Below are 27905 nucleotides of genomic sequence, written 5' to 3' on the forward strand. Positions count from 1 at the left end.
TTGAGTCCTATCCCCTAACGATTGAAGGAGGATATGAAGAGACAAGACTCTTAAAACCAGTTGGAAAACAGCGTAGATCACGCCCGCTTAAATGCACCACCACAGCAAATGAGGAGTATTTTGTACCCTCACGATAAAGTTTATAGTAAAAAGGGGATGTAAGAGGAAGAAAAAGGTCCCGCCTTTCTACCTTCTTAAATACCCATAGCAGTCACTAGTCCTTAAAAGATTACGAAATCCCGAAAAGGGGTTATTCTTATATCGTTGATAAGTTTATTAGTAGGGTATTAGGCTCCCCCTCGGGCACCACCTTGTCGTGGTGGGGGAGCCTGAAGTAGGTTACTACTACACTAAGAATGTACAAAAACATGAATATGGAAACTAAGGATGTTAACTCCCCAAGTGGTAAGAAGTCAAGGCGCGGACTTCACCAAATTCATGCCCCTCCACGGAGAAATCTGTAAAAGGCATAGTTTCCGACTCAATGGAAAGCTTGCATTTAATGCTTACGGCGAAGCCAGCAAGAAAGGAAAGTGCGGCAACTCAAATCTGACTACGGTCGGCTGGTTCGCGGTACAACAGTCGAAATCTACCCACTAAGGAGGGGGGACTGCAGAACAGTTCTCTTCCTTTACCAGACAGAGCAGAAGAAAGGGAAGCTGGTGAAATGGACGCTACTGGTTTACCGCCGGTATGTGGATATGGTGTCAAGCGGCTTGGACACTCTGAATCTGGGAAGACTCCAAGTAGGCGGCAGAGGAAGAGAATACGAGATGGAGTCTGTGTCTACTGCACGGTGCCATTAGAGTGCCTGAGCCGTTAGGTCGTACCGAGCCCAACACCAATGTTGAGCTTCGCACAATATTGCGAATGGGCCACACTCAACCCCGAGGTTCGCGTTTGCCCCAGATTCCTCTGAGACCGGTTATCCGTTCGACAACCTTTGAGGCTTATCTTGTAGATTGAGACGACGCATATCTGAGCTCTACATGGGTTCATTGCCGTCAAAATTGCTGTTGTATCAACGGCCGAGCCTTTGGCAATGCTCGTTTTGCGTCGAGGACCTTGTCAGCGGGCTATCCGAGTTTTCGTGCCTGCCTTTCCGCGTTCTATTCTTTTATCCCTTATTTCATCTCCCATACAGTTTTTCCCTTTACTCTTATTTTCTTCCGCTAAGCATTTGTGGTTCAGAATTCAGCCCTGTACCATTGGCCTAGTGTTCCGTTACCGTGCTGGCCTGTTTTCTGGTCCACAGTCCAAACATTAAAGTCGTCTCGGGTTCGTCAACTTATCACTAGCTATTGACTAGATATCCGGATATCACGGGACGTGATGGACGGCCTACACAAGTGCGTCACGTCACTCGACATTTTATCGAATAACCCCAGGACCACCGGCTACCGCGAAGCTTCGACGACTCGCACCCGACCGACTTGCCATCGCCAAGAAGCAGTTCGAGACTCTGTTGAAAATCGGCACAGTGCGTCCTTCATCTAGCAACTGGCAATACCGCTTCAAATGGTAACAAAAGCAACTGGCAGACATGTTGTGACTACCGTGCTCTCAATGGACGTACGATATCCAACAGATATCCTATACCGCATGGACACGACTTTCCACAATCGCTGCAAGGAGCTCGATATATTCTAAGATCGACCTGGTTCGCGCGTACAACCAAGTGCCCGTCGCTAAAGAGGATATTCTGCAGGCGGCCATAAAAACGCCTTTCTGTCGCTTTGGTCTCGACGGCATCCTGGCATATATCGACGACCTGCTAATCGCTTTATCGAGCGACAAAGAACACTGCGAGCATATTAAGCAGCTGTTCTAGCGATTGCAGCAATATGGCGTAGTCGTGAGTCCGACGAAGTGCGAATTTGGTAAATCTCAGGTCCAGTTTCTCGGCTATTGAATTTCGAGCGCCGGTATCGTGCCGTCACCGGATAAACTGTTGATCGAGGGTAAAACAGCAATTAATTGGACGCCGCAACTCAGCTGAGGATATAGGAGGAGGAGCCACTATGATTTTTCTCGAAAGACTGAGTCCGACCGAACGCAACTACAGCGATTTCGACAAAGAACTTTTTGCAGTCTACACCACCGTCAAGAAGTTCAAGCATATGTTGGAAGGTCGACAGTTTACTAGCTTCACCGATCATAAACCGCTCACCTTCGCATTCATCAGGAAACGACGGACAAATGCTGTCACCACCAGGCATATAAAAAACAGTCCCTGCACCGGCTTAAAAATCATAAGTCACCAGGAGCCGATGGAATTACACCCAAATTGGTTAAATATGGAGGCGACCAACTACACCAAGTGGTTCATCAACTAATGCTCCAGGTATGGAACAGCAAATCAATGCCTGATGACTGGCACCTAGGCATTATCTGTCCCATACATAAAAAGGGAGATATCACGCAGTGAAGCAATTATAAAGGTATCACATTGCTGAGTACCATCTATTAGATATTCTCCGCTATCTTGCTAGGTTGGATAGCCACATACGCCCAGAACATCATTGGCTCATACCAAAGAGGTTTCACTCCAGGCAAATCACCATCTTTTCATGGACTTTAAAGCTGCCTGTGACAGCATAGCCGGGGTAAAACTGTATACGGCCATGGAGAAAGTGATTTGCGATGCAGACGTAAATGCGAAAGGCACCATCCTCTTCAAGTCCACCCAATTACTGGCCTACGCTGACAATATTGACATTATGGGAAGAGCAACCCGAGATGTACAGTCTACCTTCATTAATGAAGGTAAGACGAAGTACATGGTCGCAGCGTGGGCGCCAAAAGCAAAGAACGATTAACATTGAAACGCACTGGTCAAACGAAAACAATAAAGATGGGAGACTACAACTTTCAGACCGTTGAAAATTTCTTCTATCTAGGGTCGAAAATCACAACCGTTCGAGAAGAAGAATTTTTGGCCCCCTACATGAGAATGGACGTTTTCGTAATATAACGATGAAATCCATGAGCGATATCACGACCGACTGGTTGTGGATAAAATCCAGCTCAATAGGTTGCGGTGAGCGGGTCACTTAATCCATATGGATCAGGATGATCCAGCCCGGAAAGTCTATAAGAGAAATATCTATGATAGAAAAGAAGACGAGGCAGACCCTGCCTGAGACGGAACGATGGCGTAGGTCAGGTCGCTAGACAGTTTTTAGGGATGTGGAATGGGTGGACCTCGGCGCAAAACCGGGGTATCTGGAGTTCCTTATTAAGGCAGGCCTAGACCGTATACCAGTAGTTGCGCCGTTGATGATGGTGCTTCGTTTTGCGTACCTGATTCGTCAGTGCCTTTTTGCACTTCTGCTAGTCCTGAGTTTTTTCGGACCCACGTTTTCACTCTGGTTAGGCTCCTCTTCCAGTACTGTATTGAAATCTGTCACAACTGTTTCCAGTTCTACTCCGCTCCCGATGTCACCATCCATCAGTAGATAACCTATGTTGTCACCCAAATGCCTTGTCGCAATCTGTTGTCTTGGGATTCCTAACTATTGTTTCTATATTTGAGTTGCCCTCAATTTCGACTCTCATTATTCAGCGATCCGACGTAAAGGGCTCATTCATTTTTGCCAAGCTTGTTCATCAAAGTATTCCCCTGAGCTATGTGTAGTACCTGTTGCCTAGTTGGTCGAGAATGTTGAAGTGTTCCCTACATTATATATTTCTAGGATATTACCAAGGCTTAATTCAAGAAGGTACCTATATCTTCGATAAGTGTCGCTAGTTCCCCAGACTCCATGGTGGGCGTTGAATACTGCAGCCATGGAGAAGCGGTCGCGTTGGATTCAGCCAGTGTGACAACCAAATCCGGTAGGATTCAGGTGTCGTCTTCTGAGAAGACTTATATATTTTAATTTTCGTTTAACAATGACGTAAATTCTTGGTTTCTCAGAAGAAGAATCTCAAGTTATCTGCATGGTTTCTGCTTACAAACCGCGAGTCTGTCGCCGGAACACTCTGGGTTTTTGAGTCAGTTCAATTCCAATTCACCTGGGCTATCTTAGCGCTTGCCATTGGCTCTATTAGTGATTGGAGCTCTTCTCCAATGTCGGGGTAACAGCCTCGTCCTCCGACATGATATTCCCTAGCGTCCGCCTTTATCGTCCAATTTCTCGTCTTCCATGTGCAACAGGGACCAACCCCTCCCTCACATTCCTGAGCCTGGTTAGTAAGATTCAGTGGAGCTTCAACATATGCGACGGGACCTGCAAGGTCACTTTAGCCAAATTATTAGGTCTTTGGAGTAACTCTTCAGTTCTTGTATGAGCTGAACCTTATAAGGGTAATAATGCAAGCCTAACTGCAAAATATGCCAGAATGTCATGAGGAACTCCCAAAAGTTGAGCGTAACGTGAAATCGATAAATTTGAGCCTTTTACCCCATTTTTAATTACATAAGTGATAGGGTCAGTTACGATGATGCAGATTTCAATTTCAGGTCAAGCGTATTGATTTTATACTGAGTTGAATTTGAAAAAATAGTTAACTCTCTTAAGGGTTGACATACTCCCAGCGAAAAAATACTACATATCAAGGGCTGATTTTATATCCTCCCCCTTTTTATTCTAATTAGAGAAAGTGCAACATGTGATTAAATTAGTCGAACCTCCACATGCAGCATGCAACAGTTCTGCTGAATGAAACCTTGAATGGCAAACAACCTTTATTCGATTCAATCGAGCGAGTAATAGAGCTCCGTGACTTTCCAGTAACTATTGTGTTCTCATTGAATAAAATAAACGATGCACATGACTGATTGCATTCAATGCACATGCAGTTTCGGATTTAATCTGATTTACGTTGAAATTAATCAAGCAAGAAAAAGAGTGAGCTTCATTGATCACCAATTCCGTAATACAAGTGAATATTGAACGATTCAATGTCGTATCTTTTTGATGCCCGCAAACTTTCATATCAGCTCAATTAAAAAAAAAAAAAATATTTTAAAAATATTTATAATTTCGAACATAAAACGGAAGCATAAGTGTCCCCCGATTTCAAGGCTGAACAGACATGAACTCAAACAAAATGGATATTTCGTCCATAAATTAATGGCTGACGATAAAAACAGGAAGCCATGACAGAAAATATGATAATGAAACATTTATTGCATATTCAGATATTAATTTTAGATATCATAAAAACTTTTAACGGAAAAAAATGAAAAGCTTTGCAAGGATAAGGCCATGTAGATGTAGTCAGTAATTTTAAGTCTTTAAGGGAAGGGAATGTGCAAAGGTCAGTAATTGTTTTACAACGAAATGGAGACATTAAAATTTGCCCAGAAGGTTGGCCAATAATTGCTGGAAAGTCATCAGGACTCGCCAAATGTGATGTCCTTAAATTATTCATTGACTGTATTATCGGAGACAATAAACTTCCACGAATAATATTGATTAAGAGATTCACACTATAGACCCGTGCAGGAGATGAATTGGACTATAAAACTAGAAATGGGGTAGTATATCTCCTTCGGTCGTAAGAAAGGTTGCCCCTAATGGGAGAGGAAGTAAATTACTTAGAGGCGAGTTTAACAGTTCAATAAATAAGAATGAGAGTCTTGATTTCAGTAGAAATGGCGGTTTTAGGTATGTGAGAATAATGATCTTCTACCCATTTTATTATTATGAGAGAAATATTTAATTTAATAGTTTTTATAATGACATATGTATAATGACGCGTAAGCCGCCTAACCCTACGGTAGGAACTGGATGCAAGAACTTCTGCCTTCTTTGGGCACTGGTAGCCGAACTTAAAGAGTTCTCCCCGAGATATGAAGAATTACCAACAGCCGCTGGATTTCACGGTCGGAAATGCGGAAATGTTCCTTGTAATCTCTGAAGTTTCCACAGAACAACTGTACACTTAGACTTATAGCGCTATAGCTAAAATAATCCTGGAATGCATCAAAGAACACCTTAAGAGTTTGATCGACAGAGCAGACTGGTTTCCGCTCTGGATCCTCCTGTATTGACCACATTAAGGGGGCAGCACAGTGTAGATGGTCAAAAAAATTGTTTGGTCTCTTCATTTCTTCCAGAAAAAAACGCGGGCACTCCGAGCGCTGAATTCAAAAAATTCCCGCCGTTAGTCTTTTGTTTGCAAACGCGCGTTGTCTATTTTGATCTTTCTGCTTTTCAGCTAGTCCGCTGCAGATTGGCTGGCGCGCATTTGCTTCTCTTCAGTAGGGGAGCCAAGGATGGGAACTTTCCTGCACGGTGGGGGCTCTACACCTTTTATAAAGCAAAACTAACCAAACTAGGTATTCGTGCTATTTATTAAAGGGCTGCTATTATTGTTTAGTGACAACTCTATTGGTTAGGTCGTTCACGTTTGCAAAGTAGCTTCATTTTGGCGAATTTTTATTATTCCGTGAATAAAATAAACGTTCAGGCAAGTGCAAATCTGTTGATATACCAGCTTGTCCGTTTGTAAAGAATGGTTATAAGGTCAACTGACTGTGTTTTGCCATGAAGTTCCTTGGAATAGGTCATGGCTGGTGTTGCGTTACTTTGTTTTGTGGAATTATGGACATGCACATGCCAGTCGCCAATAGTTACTTCTATGAGCTAACTTCTAGTGTAGTTGCGGATTATTGTATGAACAAAGCTGCTATAGTTGAAAAGGAAAAAAAACTGTACTCAGGCCAGGAGACATTACAATTTCAATTAATGGATCCTGGAGAAGGAGAGGATTTTCTTCTTTATTTGGTGCTGTTGCTGCTATAGGAATACTGACTGCAAAAATGATACGACATTTCAGTGAGTAGATGTTTTGCAAAGCATGCGAAATTTGGGAAAACAAATTTTGCACTGAAAAATATAAGGACTCCATCGATACCCATTGGCCTGAGTGTAATGCTAATTATGTAGACAGCAGTGGAGGAATGGAGGTCAAGGGCATTCTTGAAATTTTTAAAAGGTCAGTGGACTTGAGAGGATTTCGCTATCTAGACTACACAGCCGATGGTAACACAAAAAAACATAAAGCAATCTCTGAGGTTAAACCATATGGAGATGAGCATCCTGTTAAAAAAAAGGAATATGTTAACCAAGTTAGCAAAAGAATGAGCTCGAGACTTAGGAACTCTTCTTTGAAAGGGAAAGGGAAATTGACTGGAGCGTAGATAGATAAGTTGTCCAAATATTATGGAAATGCAATTAGAAGCAACCGTTTTGAGGTAGAAGAAATGAGGAAGCTCATAATGGCCACCTATTACCACCGTGCCTCAACTGACAATGACCCTCAGCACTTTTACTGTCCGCAAGATGAAACTTCATGGTGTGGCTGGCAGCGGGCTATGGCAAAAAATTAAAAATACAAGCACCAGGATGTCCTTCCCTATGAAGTTATAGCTGCAATGGAACCAATCTATAAAGACCTAACAGAGTCGCTGACAAGATGTGTAGGAGTCTCTAATCAAAATGCAAATGAAAGTTCCAACAGCACGATTTGGCAAATTGCACCAAAGACACTGTTCAATGGCAAAGTGGTAGTTGAAATTGCTTGCAATATTGCTGTCTGCCTGTTCAATGAAGGGCACTTCACTCTCATGAAGATCATGGAAGAGTTAGGTGTGACTACAGGAAGTCAATGTTTCTATGCAATAGAAAAGACAAATGCAGAAAGGATTACAAAGTCAGAAGCCCAAGCAGTAGCTGCAACAAAAGAAGCAAGGATCTCCATTAGAGATGACAGGAGAAGAGCCCAGGAGGAAGCCATCGAAGAGGATGGGACACTGTACGGCCCGGGAATTGATTCAGACTGGGAGGAATCATCTTATCTAAGTTTTGATAAAGATTTCTCTTTTTTTGTAGATCCATTTTTTTTATTATGCCGTTTTTTTTTTAAGTGGCGTACGCTCCTCAGAACGTAAGGTAAAAATAAAGATAATTTAATGCGGTTTGAGGGAAATAACCGCTAACACATGCCATTTTCCTCTAACATTAGTCTGTTTTTAATCAGAAATTTTTTTTTTCATTTTAAAATTAAAAATGTTTGAAAATTTTTAATGGTTATTTATCACATTTTTTTTTTAAAACCGGAACTTAAGTGAGAGGTTCACACCATAATTACAAGTGTCCTGAGTACTAAGAAGGAGGGCTGCAATCGTGTCCGCCAATGGACGCTGTTTTTTTACATGCCAAACGGTTTTGTGACGTAGAGGGGGCTAGGGAGGAACTAGGAATATCTGTTGTTTTCTAAATTGAAGCCAAAGTTGTGGCCAATAATTCCATTTAAACAATAAATACCTAATTTGCCAATCTTAGCCTTAAATTACTTTCGAAAATACACCTCTTTTAGACCCTTCTACACTGTACTCCACCTTTACCATCCGGATATGGGTTTTTGCGCCGTTGATGATGATGATGAGTGAAAAAATGCAAAAAATATATCTCCGTTTTCGTGGAACGTGTAACTATGCCAGGAACAGGATAAAAAAAACCTCTGTCTTCTTTGGGTACTGACAATCGAACTTAAAGAGTTTTCCCCTCTATGTGAAGTATTACCAACAGCTGCTGTCTTTGAGGCTCCCCCTGTGGAACTGTTCCTTGCTGACTCCGAGGGTTCTGGAGGGTTAGGACTGACGCTTACTGGTAAATCCTGGCAACCTAACTGGCTAACATAATAGCTGAAATAATCCTGGAATGCACCAAAGAAGACTTGAAAGCTTGATTGACAGGGACAGGCTTGTTTCCGCATTAGATCTTCTTTTACCGACCACATTAATACCCTTTGGATCATTGTGGAGCAATGCGCCAAGTTTAGCGCGGCTTCTTGGTCTACGCAGGAAGAACACTCTAGAAAAGCTAATAATATCATTAGAAGGACATATGATGCCATAAAATGTCACAAACCGAAGTCGACTGGGCTGTCAATGATACCTGTCTTTTTCAATATCGACGATGTCCTCCGTGCTACTTTGGCTAGAGGAGATGGTGGCTGGGTGGGACGATTTCACCTTTTCTCAAACAACTCGATTACGCTGGTGACATTTTCTTGTTCTTTCACCGAGCTAAAGATCTTGATTCACAGTTTCAGCTTTCCCAACATAACGAAGAGTACGTGTGACAAATGGGCGGACAGACAGGTATGGACTTGGACTTGTTAGCATTGATGAAGGGAACAAGTGGTTCCCGAAATATCGGTACTTGCAAAAATAAGAATATCAACACTAGCGAATAAGAAAAAACAAGTTTTTTATTATTTAAAATAATTAATCGCTGGAAACACCGCATAATTACACTCAGATGTGCGGAGTTGCCAGATCATGGTATCGGAATCCTGACACCGGCAACTTTTGGAAGTGAGAAAACAGGCTCTGAGCCGTCTGCTTCCGTGGTGGAGTACTTGACCACTTGTTGTATCTAATACGACAAATGGTCTGACGAAAGAGGTGTCTCATAGGGATACGTCAATTCTGAGAACATCCATCGCAAGGATATGGAAAGATGTCGCATAGGCTTCGTATTCGTCAGCTCACAGTTAGGGAACCGTACATGGTCGGGAAATATAACCCAAACTAGAGCTGAATCCATTTAGGAGAAGCTCGACGATTCTGCGATCGTCCCGGATGCCGAAGCCAGTGAAAAGTAGAAGTCAGGTGATCTCTAGGAAAACTATCGAATACAGAAGTGTACAACTAGGAAAGGAAGCAAAATAGCATCACCCGAATCATATTTCGTCCTGCTCGGGGGGAAAATAATAGAGTTGCCACCCGAACTCATAAAGAACGCGCACAATGTGCCCCAGACGATTAAAAACATGGTCGGAGCCATCTGTACAACAATGACAGCAATGAAACGAAGAAGGTGAACGTCATCCAGACGGCAATCTAAAGGAGACTGGATTCTAAGAAACCAGGGGAAAACCCCCGAAAAGGAACCGCAGAAGGGTGGTCCAAGGTTGGTCAGAAGAAAGAAACGACCCGCAAAAGGAAAACGCAGCCCAAATTGATCTTTATCTTCAAAAAAGATAACACTTCGTACTCCAATATTCCAAGGACGATCAAATCTGATCAAGGACTAAAGGAGACCGGAGAAGATGTACTGTGGATTGGGCAGTCGAACCACAAACACTAAGGATCATGTTCTGTTTGACGTTTTCACGAAGTTAAACTTGGTACTTGCAAATACCGGAAATGCACCCACATTCCGAGGGCCAACCTTTGGCTCAATAGTCGATGTTACAAGCGTATCGAAGAAAGTAGAACTAACTTCCATCGACGGCTTCATACAGAAGAAGCTCGATTCTTCCTGCCCATATGGGCATTTTTGCTCAAGCGAGAAGAGACCTTCGGGCCTCGGTGTGGTGTTGCGTTTCCACACGGGTGCCGTACTCCTGAGTTCGGTAAAGATTTAGGTAGGTCTTGCATCCACCAGTATGAATGCTAAGCCATGCACTTGCGTAGACTGGTACTGCTTTTGCTTGTCACAGCGGGGCTCTGATTGTGGTGCCAAAATCAATCCGTGTCTTAAGAAGACCGTAGGATTAAGTCTCCACGAGAGCTATCTACGTTAAAACCCCAAGGACTTAACTGCCCATATGGGCAGAAGCGCCGACGATTGAAAGTGGTACTCCCCTACAAAAAAGGAAGTTGTGAGAGCATACGGAACGGAGGAAACTCCGACACTTTAGAGAATAGAGGCAGTCTCAGAACCCACTAATTCGCGAGACGACTATAGCCGCTAAATGGTTCCAGAAATGAGACCTTAAATTGGAACTCAAGAAATCCAAACATGTAATCGGAGGTCAATTCTTGCGCCAAATTCAAAAATCGTTAGGACAGAAAACCAACATAAAGGCTAGCCTCCTAGCTAGGAGATCACTATAGTTTGCAATCATCGGAAATGAGATGAACTGTGAGGCCTTGGAAAATGAGTTCAACCTTATTGAACTAGAAGAGCGAGAGGCAAAAACGTTAAGAAAAGCCTACAGTGGAACACAGACCACCATTGTCAGCTTGCCAGTGGTGGCAGCACTCAAATTGTTGCAGCCGGGAGAGTAAAAATAGGTTTGCTTATACGTCGGCTTAGGGAACAGGTGGCACTGAAGCGGTGCTTTTGATTCCTTGGCTTCGACCACGTCGCGAAGTCATGTACCAGCGCAAACGGCAGGTCGAGGCAATTCAGGAGATGCCGTGTAGAAAACCATATTATAACCGTGTAAATAAATACTGTGCAAAGAGAAGGAAGATATGGGCCATTCCAAAGGCAGCAGGTGCCCGTGGTAGAGCCTGAACGCAAAGAGCAAACTCAACCAATGTGCGAGAAAGATATCGATGTAGGCATAATTAGTCAAAGGTTGGAGGGGCCAAGCAGCCCTATGTACCTGCAGAAAACAAGCCTTCGAGCAAATAATGGACCATCCAGAGGAGAGATTCATCAGAGCGAAAGTAAAAGGAGTTGCTACAACTGTTACGCTCCACATAACGCCACACTTGCCGAGTATAAGCGGATGCTAAGCGGTCTGGTTTTGGACGCAATGAGAAGTTGGCAGATAACCATAGCCGGATAGCGAATATGAAAGGACGTGTTCTGCTCGAATCATTCGTAGAGTTGGTAAATGTTGGAACCTCATAAACTTTCAGAGGCTGGCCTTCAATTTCAGAGACTAGCCTAGTGTCTACTATCCACCTTATGACCTTATGTAAAGTGCATGGTGGTGGATTTAGCAAAATTGCAATGCCATGTTTGCATTGGGTGATAAAAACTAATTCCTGATTGTTGTTCCTGGATATTTGACGAGCCTGTCGAAATTCACTTCTCAGATAGGACTCTCTGGAGATGGATGATGGCCTCAAAGCGTACAACATCTTTGCCGGGGTACCACAGAACTCGGTACTGACTCCCTTGCAATGTAATGTCAAGTATAATGGAGTGCCGACGACCTGGCTATAGTTGTTACAGCAAAATATCCTCAGGATGTAGATATCTACGCGACGGAGATATTGAAGTTGATAAAGTCCTGAAAGGAAAGAGTATGGTTGACCCTGAACGAGACGAAAATGGAAGTGGTCTTAATAACGAACCGTAGAAGGAAGAACACTATGAAGGTGGAAGGCAGTGGACATGCGGTCGTCTTTAAGCCAATTATCATATACGGTACTTCTAAATATGTCATCGAATGTGAGCGGACCGAAACACCATCACAGATTATTTTAGCCAGATCCATGCAATTCATTCTGCTTTACGCGTCACCTGCATGGACGGAGGCGATTGTGAACTCTCAAAGAAAGGATCAGGTGAATTTGATTTACTGATATGAGGCTAGATGACCAAAGGATAGTATAGGTTCCAAGGCGAAATGTGGTTTGGTACCCACGATGGAGCATAAAACTTGGGAAACGCCTGCTGAACCGACATCACCAGCTCTACTACCAAACCCTATCTCCACCACCACGTGGTGACCGTTCGGAGCTCTTGCTTAACGAAAAGCTGTACAGAGATGGAGCTGCCAAGCAGCTAGCCGATATCTTGCCCTGGAGGGCTGATATAACAGCGTTGAAGGAGATGCATTGGACAGTGACCGGTTCCTTGGAGAAGATCCACTACACCATATATTATAGTAGCTATCCAGGAAACCAAGTGCTCGGAGTAGGTTTCTTAGTCAGCCAGAAAAAGAAACCTGCTGTTATCGGCTTTGAAAACATAAGCGAACGGCTATGCACTCTGCGCTTGCGAGGCAAATTTAGAAATATAAGCCTTATTAACGGAGAAGGATACCTTCTACGAGGCAGTAAAATGACCCGTCGATACCTGCGGGGGAACACAAACCTCAGCAACAGCCTATCAGACAGCACTCAAAATGTTAGCAGTAGGGACCAAACCGGCTTGTAGAGAACAAGCTTTCCAGGAAATGATGGAGCACCCGGTCGCTTCATCAGAGCAAAGATGAAAGGACTCCACATCTATAGCTGCTATGCTCCACCTGGTTTTGGATGCAAGAGGATGATGATCGACCATAATAGCAGCCGATTTGAATGCGTGGGCTCTGGAATGGGGCAGCTGGACAACTAATGTGACGAAACGCATTCTCCTCGAAGCATTCGCGGATGTGGTACCTGCGATTGTTGGAGCCTCGTACACCTTCAAGGGAAGGGGCCTGGGGTCTATAGTCGACCTGACATACGTCAGTGCAGCTTTAGTCAGTAGAGTCGCTTGGCGTGTCAGTGAGGACTATAATACTTACAGCGAACACCAGGTAGTCGGTATGGAAACCAAGGGCGGATGGTGCTCCAAAAAGAGTTTCCGCAGAATGCCGTGTAGTGTAGCACAAAGAAAAGTAAGAAACTCCGACGGTTAATCATCTGAGCAATGCAAGATGCAGTGACCAACCGTGGGCTGCCTTTGTCACGCTGGGTAACCAGAGCTCTGCGAGTTTTGCAAAGAACAATTCATCAGAATATAGGTGACATGATAAGAGGCATCAGGTTAACCTACGGTAAGGCCAAGGAAGAAAGAGGAGTGAAGGCGTCGGACAAAAAAGCGGGCCAGGTAACACAAATTACATCTATTTAAAATACAGGAGATGAGAAACCGGGCAAGAGGTCACGTGGGTGGTTGAATGGATCAACAAGGCAGCAAACCCTTAGGGGGCTAAGTTCCCAAGAAAGTGGAGTAGGTGCTGGATGGCTGAAATTGTTGGCAAACCGCACTTAGTCGCCATTCTGGAGAAAAAGAGTGTACCTTACAAGGAGGATGCGGGAGCCTGAAGAATGGTGGCAGATGGAAAAAATAAGATCGGACGAGAATGCAGCTGGAGGTTATCGTCTTCTCCAAACGAGGTGAAAAGTCATACGCTCACAGTCTCAGGAGAGTGAAGGAAAACCCAGAATCCGACAATTTATAACTTCGAGCTGGGCGTGGTACTCGCGAATTTTGGGACCTCGTGAACTTAAAGTTGCCTGGGATCTACATATAGTAGGCCTGGCAGTTAGTGAGAACTTTTCCCACAGTGACTATCAGGTAATCTGCATGGAGATCAAGAGCGAATCGAGCTCGAAAAAGAGCTCACAGAATGTCGGGGCAGATGACGAAAACTTTCCGCGTATTCCGCGGCGTCCGAGCCCGATATATCCCTGAAGAGTGAGATCAGAGATAAAGTCATGCAGATTACATGATAGGCGATGGAAGCATGCGATGTTACTGGGCCCAGAAAGCGATTGCTCCCCAGTAGGAAACCCAACTACTGGCAAAACAACGAAATTGCAACTTTAGGAGCCTTATGTTTTCGGGCACGAAGGCTTTTTCAGAGGCTCAGAGTAAAACCCGGTAGCGACGATCAATCATTCATATAAGTAGCTGTCACGGCGCTTAAAAGGGGTTTTTCGAAGAAGCCAGGGGAACTGCTTAAACAAGTTGTGCGAAGATGCCGACATAAACCCTTGGGTAGGGTTTATAGAGTGGTAATGAAAAGAGTATGAAGATCATCTCAAGTGCCCTGTCCACGCCTTCTGCTAGAAGTTGTTGTCCCTCTGTTTCCTTACCACTAGAACGGCAATAGGCAAACGAGTATGTGTTACCCCCTGAAAAGGAATTGCGGGAAATATATGCCGTCACGTTCAGACCAAGGGCCCAGCTTTAGGTGGTATGCCTAAAGAAGGTTTGAAACTTGCAGTGAAGGCTAGAATCGATCTATTTGTCAACAACTTTGAGGCATTTCTATAGGAATGAATTTTCACAGGCTTGCGGCTTTAATTGATGAACTACTGGGGGAAGTAAGAACGAGGAAACCCCACACACAACAGCCTAAAACCAAACCCTCCCAACGATGTCATACTTAAATGATGGTCCTACGAGGCGGGGACTGCAGAGGTGAGGTGGTGCATTTCTAGGGCTAATACAAGTTGCACAGAAATGAGAAATGCTTTGACCACGTTGCATTCAACCATCTCATATTACTCGAATGCAATATTCAGATGAAACCCGCGGTCACATTTCCATCCCCAATGCACTCTGAGGAATGAATAATATCCCGACTTGCATACTTATGAGTACTCACCCCTTCTGCATGCATTGCACTCAATATCAGCTCAATTTCACTTCGTAATAAAGCTAAATTATTTGTTTCATTCGCTAGAGCGCCAGATGTGCAAGGTGCAGTCGAAATGCATGCATTCAAAATTCAATTGGATGGGTCCGAACACCCGAAAATCACATTCGATTCCGAAGAATCAACATATAATGCAATATGTCAATTATTGGCAAATTGCATGTCAGCGAACAACTTTAGGAGCTTCCAACCGGCCGGCATTTCACGACTTACATTTCACTTTTGCATGGATTGCAACAAGGAATTGCTAAAGTGGTTTCGTGAGAGCATGTGGATGTTGGTTGCACCTCCATCAAGGATGTGTACAATTGAATGGTATACCGTGGGGGTTGGGCATTGGGCTCTTGAAAGTGGATGATAGATGCTGGATGAGAAAAAACTGAGTGGAGTTCTTCTGAGTGAAGGACTGTTCCGGCGGTGGGGGTGTGTTGAGGCAGTGAGGGCGCAGAGTAGAATGAAAATGCTCGAAATGTTCCTAGAAAGAACAAATCGGATCAATTTTGCTGAAAATTATTGGAATAAATTTCAACCCATTGCTTGCCCAACAGCCGGAGCTAGAAAAGATTATATCCACCAATGAAAAAGAATCTCGCAAAAATAACATCAATTAATTTGTGTACACAGACCCAGAAATCCTCTCGAGCAACAATATCTTGGCAGCCTACATACGTCCTAGTGACATCAACCGAAAGATACACAGAAACAACGAAATGACGAAACAACTATGTGGGTGGAAGCTATGAGGAGTGCATCTTTTTGGCTCGAAAACGCCACGTTTTCATTCCAAATGTAAACACCAACAATCTGTACAAAAGAAGCACCACAAAACTTATCCAATTAACATTTTGCATAATTAATTTAGAAAAGCATAACAAAAACAATCATCTTTCAGTGGAAATGTATCTTGCAGTTCGGTGCAAGCAGGAAATTGTATAAGAGCGCATACGGCGAGTCACTTAACAGCCCAGCCACCTTGCCAGCTTCTTGTCGTCTGTCAAGCCTCTTAAGAAAATGCACAGTCTGGGAGATGTGGTGGGATACACTTCCGGCTTTCAAGAGGGATGAAAAATAGATAGGGATTCTTCTTGAAGGACTAAATCCTTTTCAAATCTAAGCCCCAAAGGTATTGAAACAGGACCCGAATTCGGCATAAAAAATATATTGTAGTTTGTGGAATGTAGGTGTTGAAACCCTCAGGAAAATTAAAGAAGGAATCATTGTCAAGCATTTAGAATCCCATAAGGGTGAGACCAAGGTCGGTGTGAATCTTCTGTCGTATCTATCTCCTCGCAGCTGGGTCTACTGGCTTTTTAAATTTGGTTTTATAATAAATTGGCACCTAATCCCGCTGTTTGTTGATGTAACCCAAATACATGGACTAAAATAGAATTGTATTCTACAATCTTTTGGCGAGTGTCATGGCAAGATACAATCACAAACGGACTGCGGATTACAAAAGATGGACCTTGAAACTTCCTCACCTAAAAGCATCCCAACGGAAGAGCTCAGTATATCACAAAAGAGGACACTATTCTTTGCGTGTTTCTCTCCTCCTTTTTCAAGATTAATTAGCGTTACCAAGACCAACTTCGCCAATTCACCTCATGCCCGTTTTAATTGAATTTCAACCCAGATATTGCCCATGAGAAACTTCTCAAGAGTTGGATAACATTCAACTCAATTCAATCTAAACGAAGTGCGAAAGCACGCGAGAATTACCTGAGTAATTGTGGCGAATGATTTTCTTGTTATTTTCATCAAGGAAGGGCTTTTAAGGACAATGACGCTAGCGGGGTAGAAACACACGGGAACTGGGACAGATTGAATAGGAAGAAGACGATACGGAATAATAACAATTAAATCTCGGTAAATAATGAAGTACTTTGATGATAGCGAACGTTTAAAGATGTTTTTCGGAACTTTCCAAGCATTTTCTCGTTCGTTGGTCCTGAAATTTATTCGAATGAGGATAATCCAAATCTGAAATCTTTTCGGAAGGAACAATTAATTAGGAAGATATCTATTGTATCTTAGAATGGGGTGGGTCGCATTCTTGGAGTTTGCAATGCATTCATTCCTTTCACGGATCACATCTTACTTCACAACCAGAACTTCCATTAATTATTACTTCAGCGCAAATATCTGCGAAGGATGTATGAAGAGACTTCGTAATTTCAAAATGAATTATGCATTCCTTTGTAAAAGCCGGAATAAAATTTGTCTTTTTTCAACCCTGTCATATCTTTTTCAAATGGCAATTTCGTAAAAAGATAATTTTAGATTGTTTGAATTCATAACAGACTGAGGTTGATTAAATTAGAATTTATTAAAGACGGAAATATATGTTTCCTCACTTGTATCCTGGAAAATTTACTTAATTCGAGGCCATCCTAGCTTGAATAGATGAAACCGGAATATGAGGACGCGTCAGAGACGGAATCAGTTGCGTCATAAGGACACGGATTCTAGCACAGATGATGACCCCGATAGTTCAGTGAAAATGAGGAAATTTTTTCCTTAAGAAAATAAAGCCGAATTAGACTATCCTTAGCAAAATAGAATAGGCTCTTAAAGAGAACAACAGCAAGTTCCTAGAGGACTTAATCTGCAGTTTACAGGCGACGACCATCAACATGCGAAGGAACGATCTCTAAGTCCATCAATTGCCTGATGTCAGTCTTGGGGAAGCAGATACCCTAAACCACTGCTCTTGCCAAATCTAGCAACATGCAGTAGGCCCCAGCGTCATGTAAACAACAACAGCAAACAGCTCTTCAGAGAAAACAGATGAATACCAAAATTCCTCCAGTTGTTGCCTTTGACCCATCTGAAAATTTTAGGGCTACGCAAAACTCAATTTCCAATTCTGTCACCAAGGACTTTCTAGTTAAAAAATCAGCAAGATCAAAACATCAGATACTCCTCAAGACCAAAGAAGACTACGCAACGAGCAAGAATTCTTTCATGAAGAACCAGGCGTTATTCTTCATTTATACTCTCCCTTTGGAGAAAGTCACACATCATTCGTGGCCACACTTACGCCGCACAAAAGATTGTTGAGGACCTGAAGGTCGCATGCTTTCTGTGAATTCCTGCGATACAAGTAAGGATAAAGAAGAGAACTGCAAAATAAGCATTTGGCTATTCACTTTTGGCGCATTTTCTGAAATCGTTGATCACACCCCAATTCAGGCGATAAAGCATTCTTTAAGTAAATCATGAATAAACAACGGTAAAGCGGAAAAGTTGTCAGCAGGTTGGTCATACGGCACCGAACTGCATCAAATGTGAAGGAGCACATGAGCCCGGTAAGTGTGCAAATATGCCGAAAGAAAGCCCCAAGTCCATGAACTGCAAGGCAAGCGACCACCCCGCCAACTACTACAAGTGTCTTTACTTCGTCAGAACTATGGCTAAGAATAACGCCCACTCAACACTGGAATTGACCGATCCAGCCAACTAAGCCTGGCCTGATCTCAATCCTCTCCTTCACTAGGCCATCTATGTCCTTCGCTAAGGTACTACGCCTTTGCAACTCAATCCCTTCGACTCCACAAGCACCGTCAGAACAAGTTACCCAGAATCTCTGTTAGTTTGTGGAGCAATCTCAGCAATTTATGGTGATGTTCATCACAATATACAACCTCCTAGTATCCAACCATTGATGTGAGGATCATTGAGTTGAATTTTAACTGTGGCCCGCCAATTTCTCGGTAAACACAATCTCCAAATAGTGTCCCTATGTGAAATCTGGCTACACTATCGTCATAGGCCCTCATTTACAAATTTTAAACTATTCCGTGCTGGCAGACGCTACCTTAATCAGTCAGCCAAACACTTTGCCGTAGGTACTGCGGAGCTAGTCTCCGGCCAGTTCCAAGCCAGGCAACTCTTTTTACTCACCAAGGCCCTTAAATAGATCGAGATGACTATCGCGTCAATAGAAACCACATTCAGCCTAATATACATCATTTCCCTCTACTGTCCCAACCAGCACTTTAAACCAAACAAACTCTCCACAATCCAATCTTGTGGAGACGACTTAAACGCTGGACACACTAAAAGGTAAAGAGCTGTCAATCTTACCATGACTATTGCCGATTTGCAGCAAAATCAAATTAGAGACGAACATATGCCAATCCACACTCTCAACAACCGAAACCTCATCTCCTTCCCGGACAACATCCTCTAAGATATGCACTACAGAAAACCCCTTACGGAGGAAGTTACTTAGTAATGGATCATGTCCCCAGTATTCCTCTTGAAGAACGAGATCCACCTCCTCGACACTCCTATCCGTGATAGGACCATCACATCGTATTCCAACCAGCTTCATAATCGCGATCCAATATGAAACTTATTCCAAATACGTTCAAAAAACAAAAGCCTGACCCCGCCTTCGTAAAACTGCCAGTCGCAATGACACCCTACCAAAGCTTCGAATGCATCAGTAACCTCCCTGAAATTCACACTATAATTTCCAAAAAATCAACCAATTCGATCCCTTCCAGAACACACTTCTCCCAACCAGGCTTACTGGCTCCATCGCATCAACTTACATTGTCAACCTCAAAACGATCGCAAAGTCCAAAAAGGAGAGTAAAAACAAAACGTCTACCGGGCCAGACAAAATCCCAATAATTATCCTAAAAAATACGCTGCACCCTTAGTAACTTTCTGCCCACTGTAATTAATCATTGTCTGCTGAACGTCTATTTCCCCGCCAGCTGTAAGTATGTTTAAATCATTACTATCCTTAAAAAAAAAACCTATATCCTGATAACTACAGGCCTATCTCTTTCCTCTCAACCTCCGTCAAAATTTCCAAGAGGGCCATTAAACTAATCATCGTGGAGCACTATAATAGGGACAATAAGATCGCAGATTTCAAGTTTACCAAACGAACAGGCCATTCAATTGAACACACTATGTGAATTGTTCTCTTCTTTTCTTTGCTGGCTATGTTTTAAGAAGGGATCAAGTAGTAGACGGAATATAGCTCTCTATGAGACAACCTATCGCTTTCCGGGGTAATACAGAGCTCTCTAAGAGCCAAACCACACCCTGTACGTGGTGAGACACCAGATTTATACTGGGAAGCTGGAGATGTCAAGAGATGGTATCTGCGCAAAATAATATCTGTACTATCTGAAGGAAGGCCAGACCCCAGAAGAGTCCCTTTAGACCCAAATAGACCTTAACCTTCAACAGCTGAACCGAAGAAAAGGGGAGTTCCCAAGAAATCCAAAACCGGAAGCGAGAAGTACGAAATCTCGAGTAGATCAAGGGCGAAGGTAGGAACCAGGAGGCCCGCTGAAGTTCGTCCGACTACTAGACATACTATCAAAATCAAGTTTGTCAAGCTTGTGTTCACCTGCATATAATTTCGACCAGGTCTTATACTGGTAGACTGCGCGACGGAGTACACGATAAAATGGCCAAGGACCACAGTCCCTTAATTCCTTAATTGCCAGACTGGAAGGGAGCAGAACTATCAACATGTGCTGGGGATGATACTGCAAGGCAGATATGCCAGTCTACTTCCCAAAACCTATGGCGATGGAGACGGAGGAGGTTCACGCCTCACAATCATCCAGAATGAAGATTTTCACATATGATTATAAATTCCATAACGTCGCGGCGCATGTGCACAAGAAGAGGCCGAAGAAGGACACTTCGAAGGGCATATTGGGTGAAGTCCATCAATATCCCTGAAGGAGTCAAAGAGCTTATAGAACTGAAAGGACAGGATCAAACAGGGGAATGACCAAGCGGGACGTTTCAAACCTGGATCTGCTAAGGTACCAAAACGCACTCACGACAAATGCAACGCGGTAGGAGAAGCGTTATAGCTTTGAAAAACCGGAGGAGCATCCAAGGCTAAACAAGGCTATAACCAAAGATTGGGCAATATATCTTGTATGTCTGCAAAACGGAGATGGGATATTTATGAATGAATGAGGAGGACACGTTTTCTGGGGTCCTATCCCACGGCGGAAGATAATAGCATTCTGTTTGGCAGCCCAATAATAGCAAAAGGAGGAAAAGGAAATTTGCAAAATAACAAAATAGGTGTGCTTGGAAGTTAGAATAAACCTCTTGGACAACCACACTAAAACGAATGATCAGCCAAAACTGCCCTGTATCAGCTGACGAATGTATTACACGATGCCACAGAATGGCTTAAATATAAAAAATGCGCTGTGCATTTTTGATGTCGTCCACAGCTAGATGCCCTGAAAGACAGAAGATTGACCGATTTTATCGTAGATTTTGAACTTGAGGAATGCATTGAATTTAAAGCAAAAAATTCTAGACAGCTCCTTAATTTTATTTAATTTATGTCTACCGATTTCGACGAAAAAACTCCGAACTTCGATAATACATGGTGCATAGCGTGTCCAGCGCACTTCTACGCCATCGTCGTCGATTCACCGAAATTTGCTTCTTCAGGTTTAAGAACGTTTCCGAGAATCCTACACTCTTCCTCAATTGTTCCGTAGGCCACTCTGATAGTTGAGTTGGCAATGGAATTTACCCACTTATTTAAAATATGGCCTATCCAATCCTTGATGAGTTCCCTACGCTCGTCGACTTGTTTCCAAGTTTTAGTATTCAACCAGGTCTTATGGAACGGGACCCCAGCAGCAACTTGACTGGCGCAAGAGAAGAGAGCACTATTGATGCCGGCCCAAAGCTCATCAATATTCTTTGGCGAAATTTTTAAAATACCTGTCGTCCAGTCAGTAAAGTAGTTTTTCCAATGTTGAACGACATCCGCGTCACAAAAGCGGTCGGTTTGAGGGTGGACCTCTTCAAGTAGGTGCGAACGCAAACGTAAGTGACGGTAAGCGACCACCAGTGATAATGTCGCTTGAGACCATTGTCAGCACCTCTCCTATTTCCTAGTTAATGTCATTAATCTAAATTAAGTTTAAGGAGGGGGGCTCCTTATATGCCAAAGGAGAGTACACATTTTTTATTTCCTCAAATATAGTCATGTGGGGTATCAAATGAAAGGTCTTGATTAGTACTTTCTGATGCATGATTCTTGAAATTAGCTACAAAATGAGGGAGTGGGAGCTAGACATAGATTACATAATATCAAAGGAACCATCATTGGTTCAAGGGGTGTTTTATATAAAAACTCCACAAAACATTTCACACCTGAAGCACCCATCATCCGATTTTCGAATTTTGTGTTTATTATTCTATACTGCTCGTCCAAGTTGACCACCATTCTCAGCCTTCGCCATATTCTTTTATTCGGCGTACTGCGCCTGAATGAAATTTTCCTTAACTAAAGTCAAGCTGGCATTACTCCGTATCAATGTCCTCTCTGTACTACTACATAGAAACAGCATATTAAAAGTGAACGATTGTGCCACTCAAAAGCACTACCTTGGGCCCGGGCAATGTAGTCCTGGTATTCTTATCTGAGGAGACATCAATTGAAGAACTGTATTAATGTACCAGCCAGATGTCCGTGAGAGCGCTGACAGAAAAGCAGACGGTTCCAGTTATTTCTTCCACTGTAGTTTTGAGTGTGTTATGCAGTTTTGCTCCGGTGTTCCCATGGGTCAATTCGGGAGTCACTCTTCCAACCGCAATCTATACTCCACGGCTTCTTTCTGATTTTGCAAACTTTATATCTGGAATTTGTGGAGTACGCTGAGTTTTGTATCATATGTGCTCGGCATACAACATTTTCATAGCTTACATAGGGATATCGGATTGCAATATCGAGATGATTGTTGTAAGTACCTGGTTTGCGCGGCAAGCGGTCCACAAACATACGTGGGCCTCTCCAGACGGGACCACTTTCAACCAAATTGACCATATTCTGATTGAATGTCGCCTATCAGCCGTGTTGAATGTCAGAATATATACGAGGGCCAATATAGACTCGTATCACTATCTCGCAGCAGGATCACTCTCAAGACCATTCGACATCAACAACGGTCTACGATAAGGGGATGCCCTATCATGCATCCTCTTTAACCTGGCCCTCGAGAAAGTGGTCCATGATGCTGAAGTAAATGCAAGAGGCACGATCCTCTTTAAGTCCACCCAACTGCTGGCCTATGCTGACAATATCGACATCATGAGAACAACGACCCGAGATGTACAAACTGCCTTCATCCAGATCGATCAGACGGTGATTGGCGTGAGATCTTGGGCTGCACATCATTGAAGGCAAGACAAAGTATATAGTGGCAATGTCAGCACCAAAAACCTACCAACCAAAAACATTAAACCGCACTGGTCAAACGGAAAGAATAAAGATAGGAGAATACAACTTTGAGACCGTTGATAATTTCTCCTATCTGGGTCGAAAATCACAACCGATAACAGCTACGACGATGAAATCCGCGCACGGTTGTTGGCGGCCAACAGAGCCTATTTCAGCGTACAAAAACTGTTCCGCTCGAAACGTCTCACCATAGGGTCAAAGTTCTTACTGTACAAAACAATGATCTTACCAGACCTCCTGAATTCCTCGGAAACTTGGGTTCTTAGCAAGAAAAATGTGAACTCTTGACCGCGTTCGAGAGAAGAATCCTCCGAAGAATTTTTGGCTTCCTACATGAGGATGGACGATTCCGTAGCCTACATAACGACGAAATCTATGAATGATACCATGACCGTCTGGTTGTGGATAAAATTCGGTTCAACAGGTTGCGGTGGGCGGGTCACTTAATCCGTATGGATGGGGATGATCCAGCCCGGAAAGTCTATAAGGGCAATATCTATGGTAGAAGAAGAAGATGAGGCAGATCCCTGCCTGAGAGTGAGCGATGGCATAGGTTAGGATGCTTTTAGGAATATCGGTGGACCTCGGCGCAAAACCGGGATGTCTGGAGTTCCTTATTAAGGCAGCCCTAGACCGGATACCGATTGCTGCGCCGTTGATGATGATGAAGATAAATTTGTTCGAAAGTTAGAATTATTTCCTCAGAGATTTTACTCTTTTAGAGCTCTTTGGGCAATATTCAGTGATCAGTTTTTTGGGTTCATACGCAAATGTGTCTTCTATTCGTTCCTCTCCTTCGTAGAATACTCCTCCGTGTTCCTCGTTCCTTCGTAGAATATGAGACTTCACGAAGCGTCTTTTCGTGCCGTTAATATAGTATTGTTCCAGATTTGGTTTACAATGAAATTGCTTCAGTTTGATACTATGCAATTGATACCCCTACAGCAGTGGGAAAGCACGATCTGTGATTAATGAGGTTTGAACCAGGAGCTACGGGTTCGGGAGGCTGACCCTCTTCTAAATCGGCCATCGCACCGAGGGTGCGAGATGTTCATATTCTGACGAAATAGGAAAAAACCTTCAATAACAAGAAAAAATCCCCCAAATTATGAATAAAAGCCAACAGAAACCTAAAGTAAGTTTGAGTATCAACGTAAAAATAGAAAGATATGATTTCAATTTTTTAGCTACTCGCACTTTTCTTTAAACAGTCAATTTGCTTTGTAGAGTTTCTATGCTTTGAAAAGAATATATAACGTCCAATACTGTCTATTATCCTCTCTGAAACCTAAAAAGTGAAAATGAAAGCAAATTCCTTTGCCTCTTTCCATGAATCCCTCTTTAATTCGCGACTACATTATTGCATAGTATAATACTTAAAATTTAAAGGACGAAACACAATGGAAACTCTAAGAAAAAAGTTTGATTACGAAATATGCTCTACTTTACTAGATTCTCAGTCCTTACGAAACAAAACCGGCACAGCAGCTGCTTGGCAAAACAATCAACCACCACCACCACGACACTACCTCTGAATGTTCACTTTTTCATCACTGACTGGTAAGACATTCATTCATTCATCACAGGATCTGCACTGCAAAAAGGGACATACTATACCCGGCAAACTGAACAATAGAAAGTCCACGAAATGTACAGGAAATCAAAACCACATCGCCGGAATGCACTAGGTTCGCTTGGTTCGTTGGTCACGCAATGTATGAATTACCACTGAAATCACTGGACAATAATGAAACCAAAGAACAAACAATTCTTCCACCAATTACCCGGTCACCGGTTAACCCGTCGGCCGCTATGCAATAGCGTGATATAACCTCCGGAAGTAAGTGCAACGATAACACAGAAACCAGAATATACTGCACAACGGCAAGGGTTCAATCAAACGGTCAAGCACTACGCCAAAAGGATATCCTCTGCAACGAGTATAATTTCCAAAAGATTCCGCAATTCAATCCCAGAACGATTTTCCCGCGGCTAATCCAGAAGCTAGCATGACTTCTAGGCCTGACATAAATAAACAAAAGTCGGACGCGAAGTGGCCAAAACAAATTCCAAATATCGGCAAAGGTCGCAAACTGCGGTAGCCTTTTTGAATTTTCCAAATGCTGCCAACAGCAGAGTCGACTTGCCCTTCCGGCAGGATAGCGTACTTTGCGGCTTCCTTCTGCACCAAATACGACAAACACGACAAGCAGATTGCAGTATTAGATACAATACGAAAGTATCTACACGAGACTAACGCAACAAACCGGAGCTTTCCTTTTCGTTCCGAGGCGAAATTCGTCTGAGTCTTTCCGTTACAGAAAGCGTATCGAAACTGTTCCACAGAGTCAGAACAGTGCCAGCTTCTAGCTCCCAGTCTCCCTTAATTCTCAAGCTTCCAACCCAATTCACTGAGGAATGATGTATGACCCACTTGGCTTGCCCACCTATAACAAATGGTAGAGCGATAGGTGCAGTTCAGCTCCCCCATAATGTTATGAATCGAATGAGCTGCACCGCGCCTCGCTCCCCCAATTACTTGGGGCTATTTTTCCCAAACACTGATTTTGTCCGGCCACGTTTTTTCGCTCCCACGGGAAGAAAGTGCGTGAACCAGCTAAGTCTTCATTGGACAACGTCGGAGGACGGACTGGTGGACGACAGACATGCAGACAGAAGCCGGCCGCTAGATTGTGAAAATAAGCATGGAAAAGGGAAGCTTTTCGTGTTTTCCGTGAGTACCCCAATGAAAGCATTCTTGTAGCGATTTTGGCTTGAACAATATGGAAAACAACGTATTACAAATGCGCAACGTTGGGTTGCCATGTATTTGCTAATGTAAGATATTATCTTTTATTCGGTGTACATTAGGACGCTATCGAAGATGAAAACATTCATTGAAGCTATAGCTTTGTAGGAAGGGAAATTCGTTTACATTTACTACTCAGATTTTTAGTCGGAAAATGTTCTTTGTTGAACTAAATCTGGGTGAAAGGTCCTTAGATTTCGAACAATAGTTTCCAATATTTTCATCTTTAAATTTCATAGAGCTCATCCAGTAAAATACACAACTGCCATGCACCTCTATGTGGGGCGTATTGCGTCTTGTATTAACAGTAATGACCGATCCTGCAATAGCAAACTAGGAGGAAGGGAACTGTCAGTTCAAGGAACCCCCTGTCATCCGGCTCATCCACCAGTCGAGCTCTATCTTCTTTGCAACGAGAAGGACCCGAACGTAATGGGCAATACGGCTCCACCTGTCAGTACTCCTTAGCATCTCCTCGACAATGTTGTCTCGAGAGGGATCCCCTCTCTGTTCTAAGCTGCTGAAGAATCCCACCTTCCATAAGAAAACACAGGTCGGAATATCGGAAGCTCGCGCTTCAGGTATAAAGGTTTTATGTTCATCTTATGTAAGAAACTGCCCGCATTTTCGACTCGATATCGTAATGGTGCCCTTCCCCCCGGATAAAGGGGAGCGCAGGCAACCATTGGACGTCTGCACTATACCTGCGGTACCATGCGGATTTGCCTCATCAACACGGTAGGAAAGATGCTCTAAAGGGCCATCTACAATAGACTGCTCCCTGTTATTGAATATAAAGATGGACTATCGGAGCGATAATTTGCACTTTGACAAGCTCACTCATCGATCGACGCCGCAGACGTTGTTTTGAAGCTGGCTCGAGACGCTATGTCGTCTAATAAATGCTGCGCTGTGCTGACGTTGGACGTCAAAAATGCGTTCAATTCTGCTAGCTAGGAGTGGATAAAATGCTCATTGGCTAAAATGGGTGTCCCTAGTTATTTACCTAAGCTCGTTGAAAGTTACCTCTCGGAGAGGACACTTTGATACGACACGGATTAGGGATCCAAGCAGTACACCGTCACCGCAGGAGTAACACAAGGCTCAGTGTTGGGTCTTATCCTGTGGAACGTGATGTACAATGGGGTCTGTGTCCTTCCTGTGCCAAAGGAGGCCACGATAATCGGTTTCGCAGATGATCTAGCTGTGGTTGTCGTCGCGAAACAACCTGAAGCCGTCGAAGTGCACGCTAACAAAACCATTAGCACCATAAAAGCGTGGCTGGAGATGGTTCAGCTTGACCTTGTGGAACAAAAAACGGAGGCGGTCTTGATTACCAACCGTAGGAAGAGGAATACGGTTAATATTCGGATTAGTAGTCACATCATCACTTTGAAACCGGTTATCAAATCAATTCCAAGGAACACCTTGACTATGCCTGTGAGAAAACGGCAAATACCAGGGTATCATTAGCACGGATGATGCCTAACATTGGAGACCTAAGATATAATCGCAGATTACTTGTGGCCGGAGTGGTTCGCTCCACACTATTATACGCGGCACCAGTTTGGGAGGAAGCATTAGCGTGTGAGAGTAATCGGGGTAGGGTAAATATGACTTACCACTTAGTGGCGCTAAGGGTGTGCAGCTCCTTCAGAAAAATATCAGGTGACGCAGCGTGTGTTATTGCGAGAATGATCCCGATAGACATTCTAGCAAGTGAGACACTCTGCAGAATGCAGAACACCAAAAGGCAGTAAG

General features: G+C 43.3%; 2 protein-coding genes across 2 annotated transcripts in view; both read right to left on the minus strand.

The window, feature by feature from the left end:
* LOC119653513 (calmodulin-lysine N-methyltransferase) overlaps positions 1-25970 on the minus strand; it is a 192730-nt gene extending 166760 nt beyond the window's left edge. The window contains exon 1 of the mRNA XM_038058179.1: positions 24803-25970. The gene's annotated coding sequence lies outside the window, so the exon portion shown is untranslated. The remainder of the gene's footprint in view (positions 1-24802) is intronic.
* LOC119653518 (WW domain-binding protein 4) overlaps positions 1-27905 on the minus strand; it is a 256433-nt gene that overhangs the window by 195138 nt on the left and 33390 nt on the right. The window lies entirely within an intron of this gene.

The sequence above is a fragment of the Hermetia illucens genome, chromosome 1 (assembly GCF_905115235.1).
Source record: "Hermetia illucens chromosome 1, iHerIll2.2.curated.20191125, whole genome shotgun sequence".
In the NCBI taxonomy this organism is placed as follows: domain Eukaryota; kingdom Metazoa; phylum Arthropoda; class Insecta; order Diptera; family Stratiomyidae; genus Hermetia; species Hermetia illucens.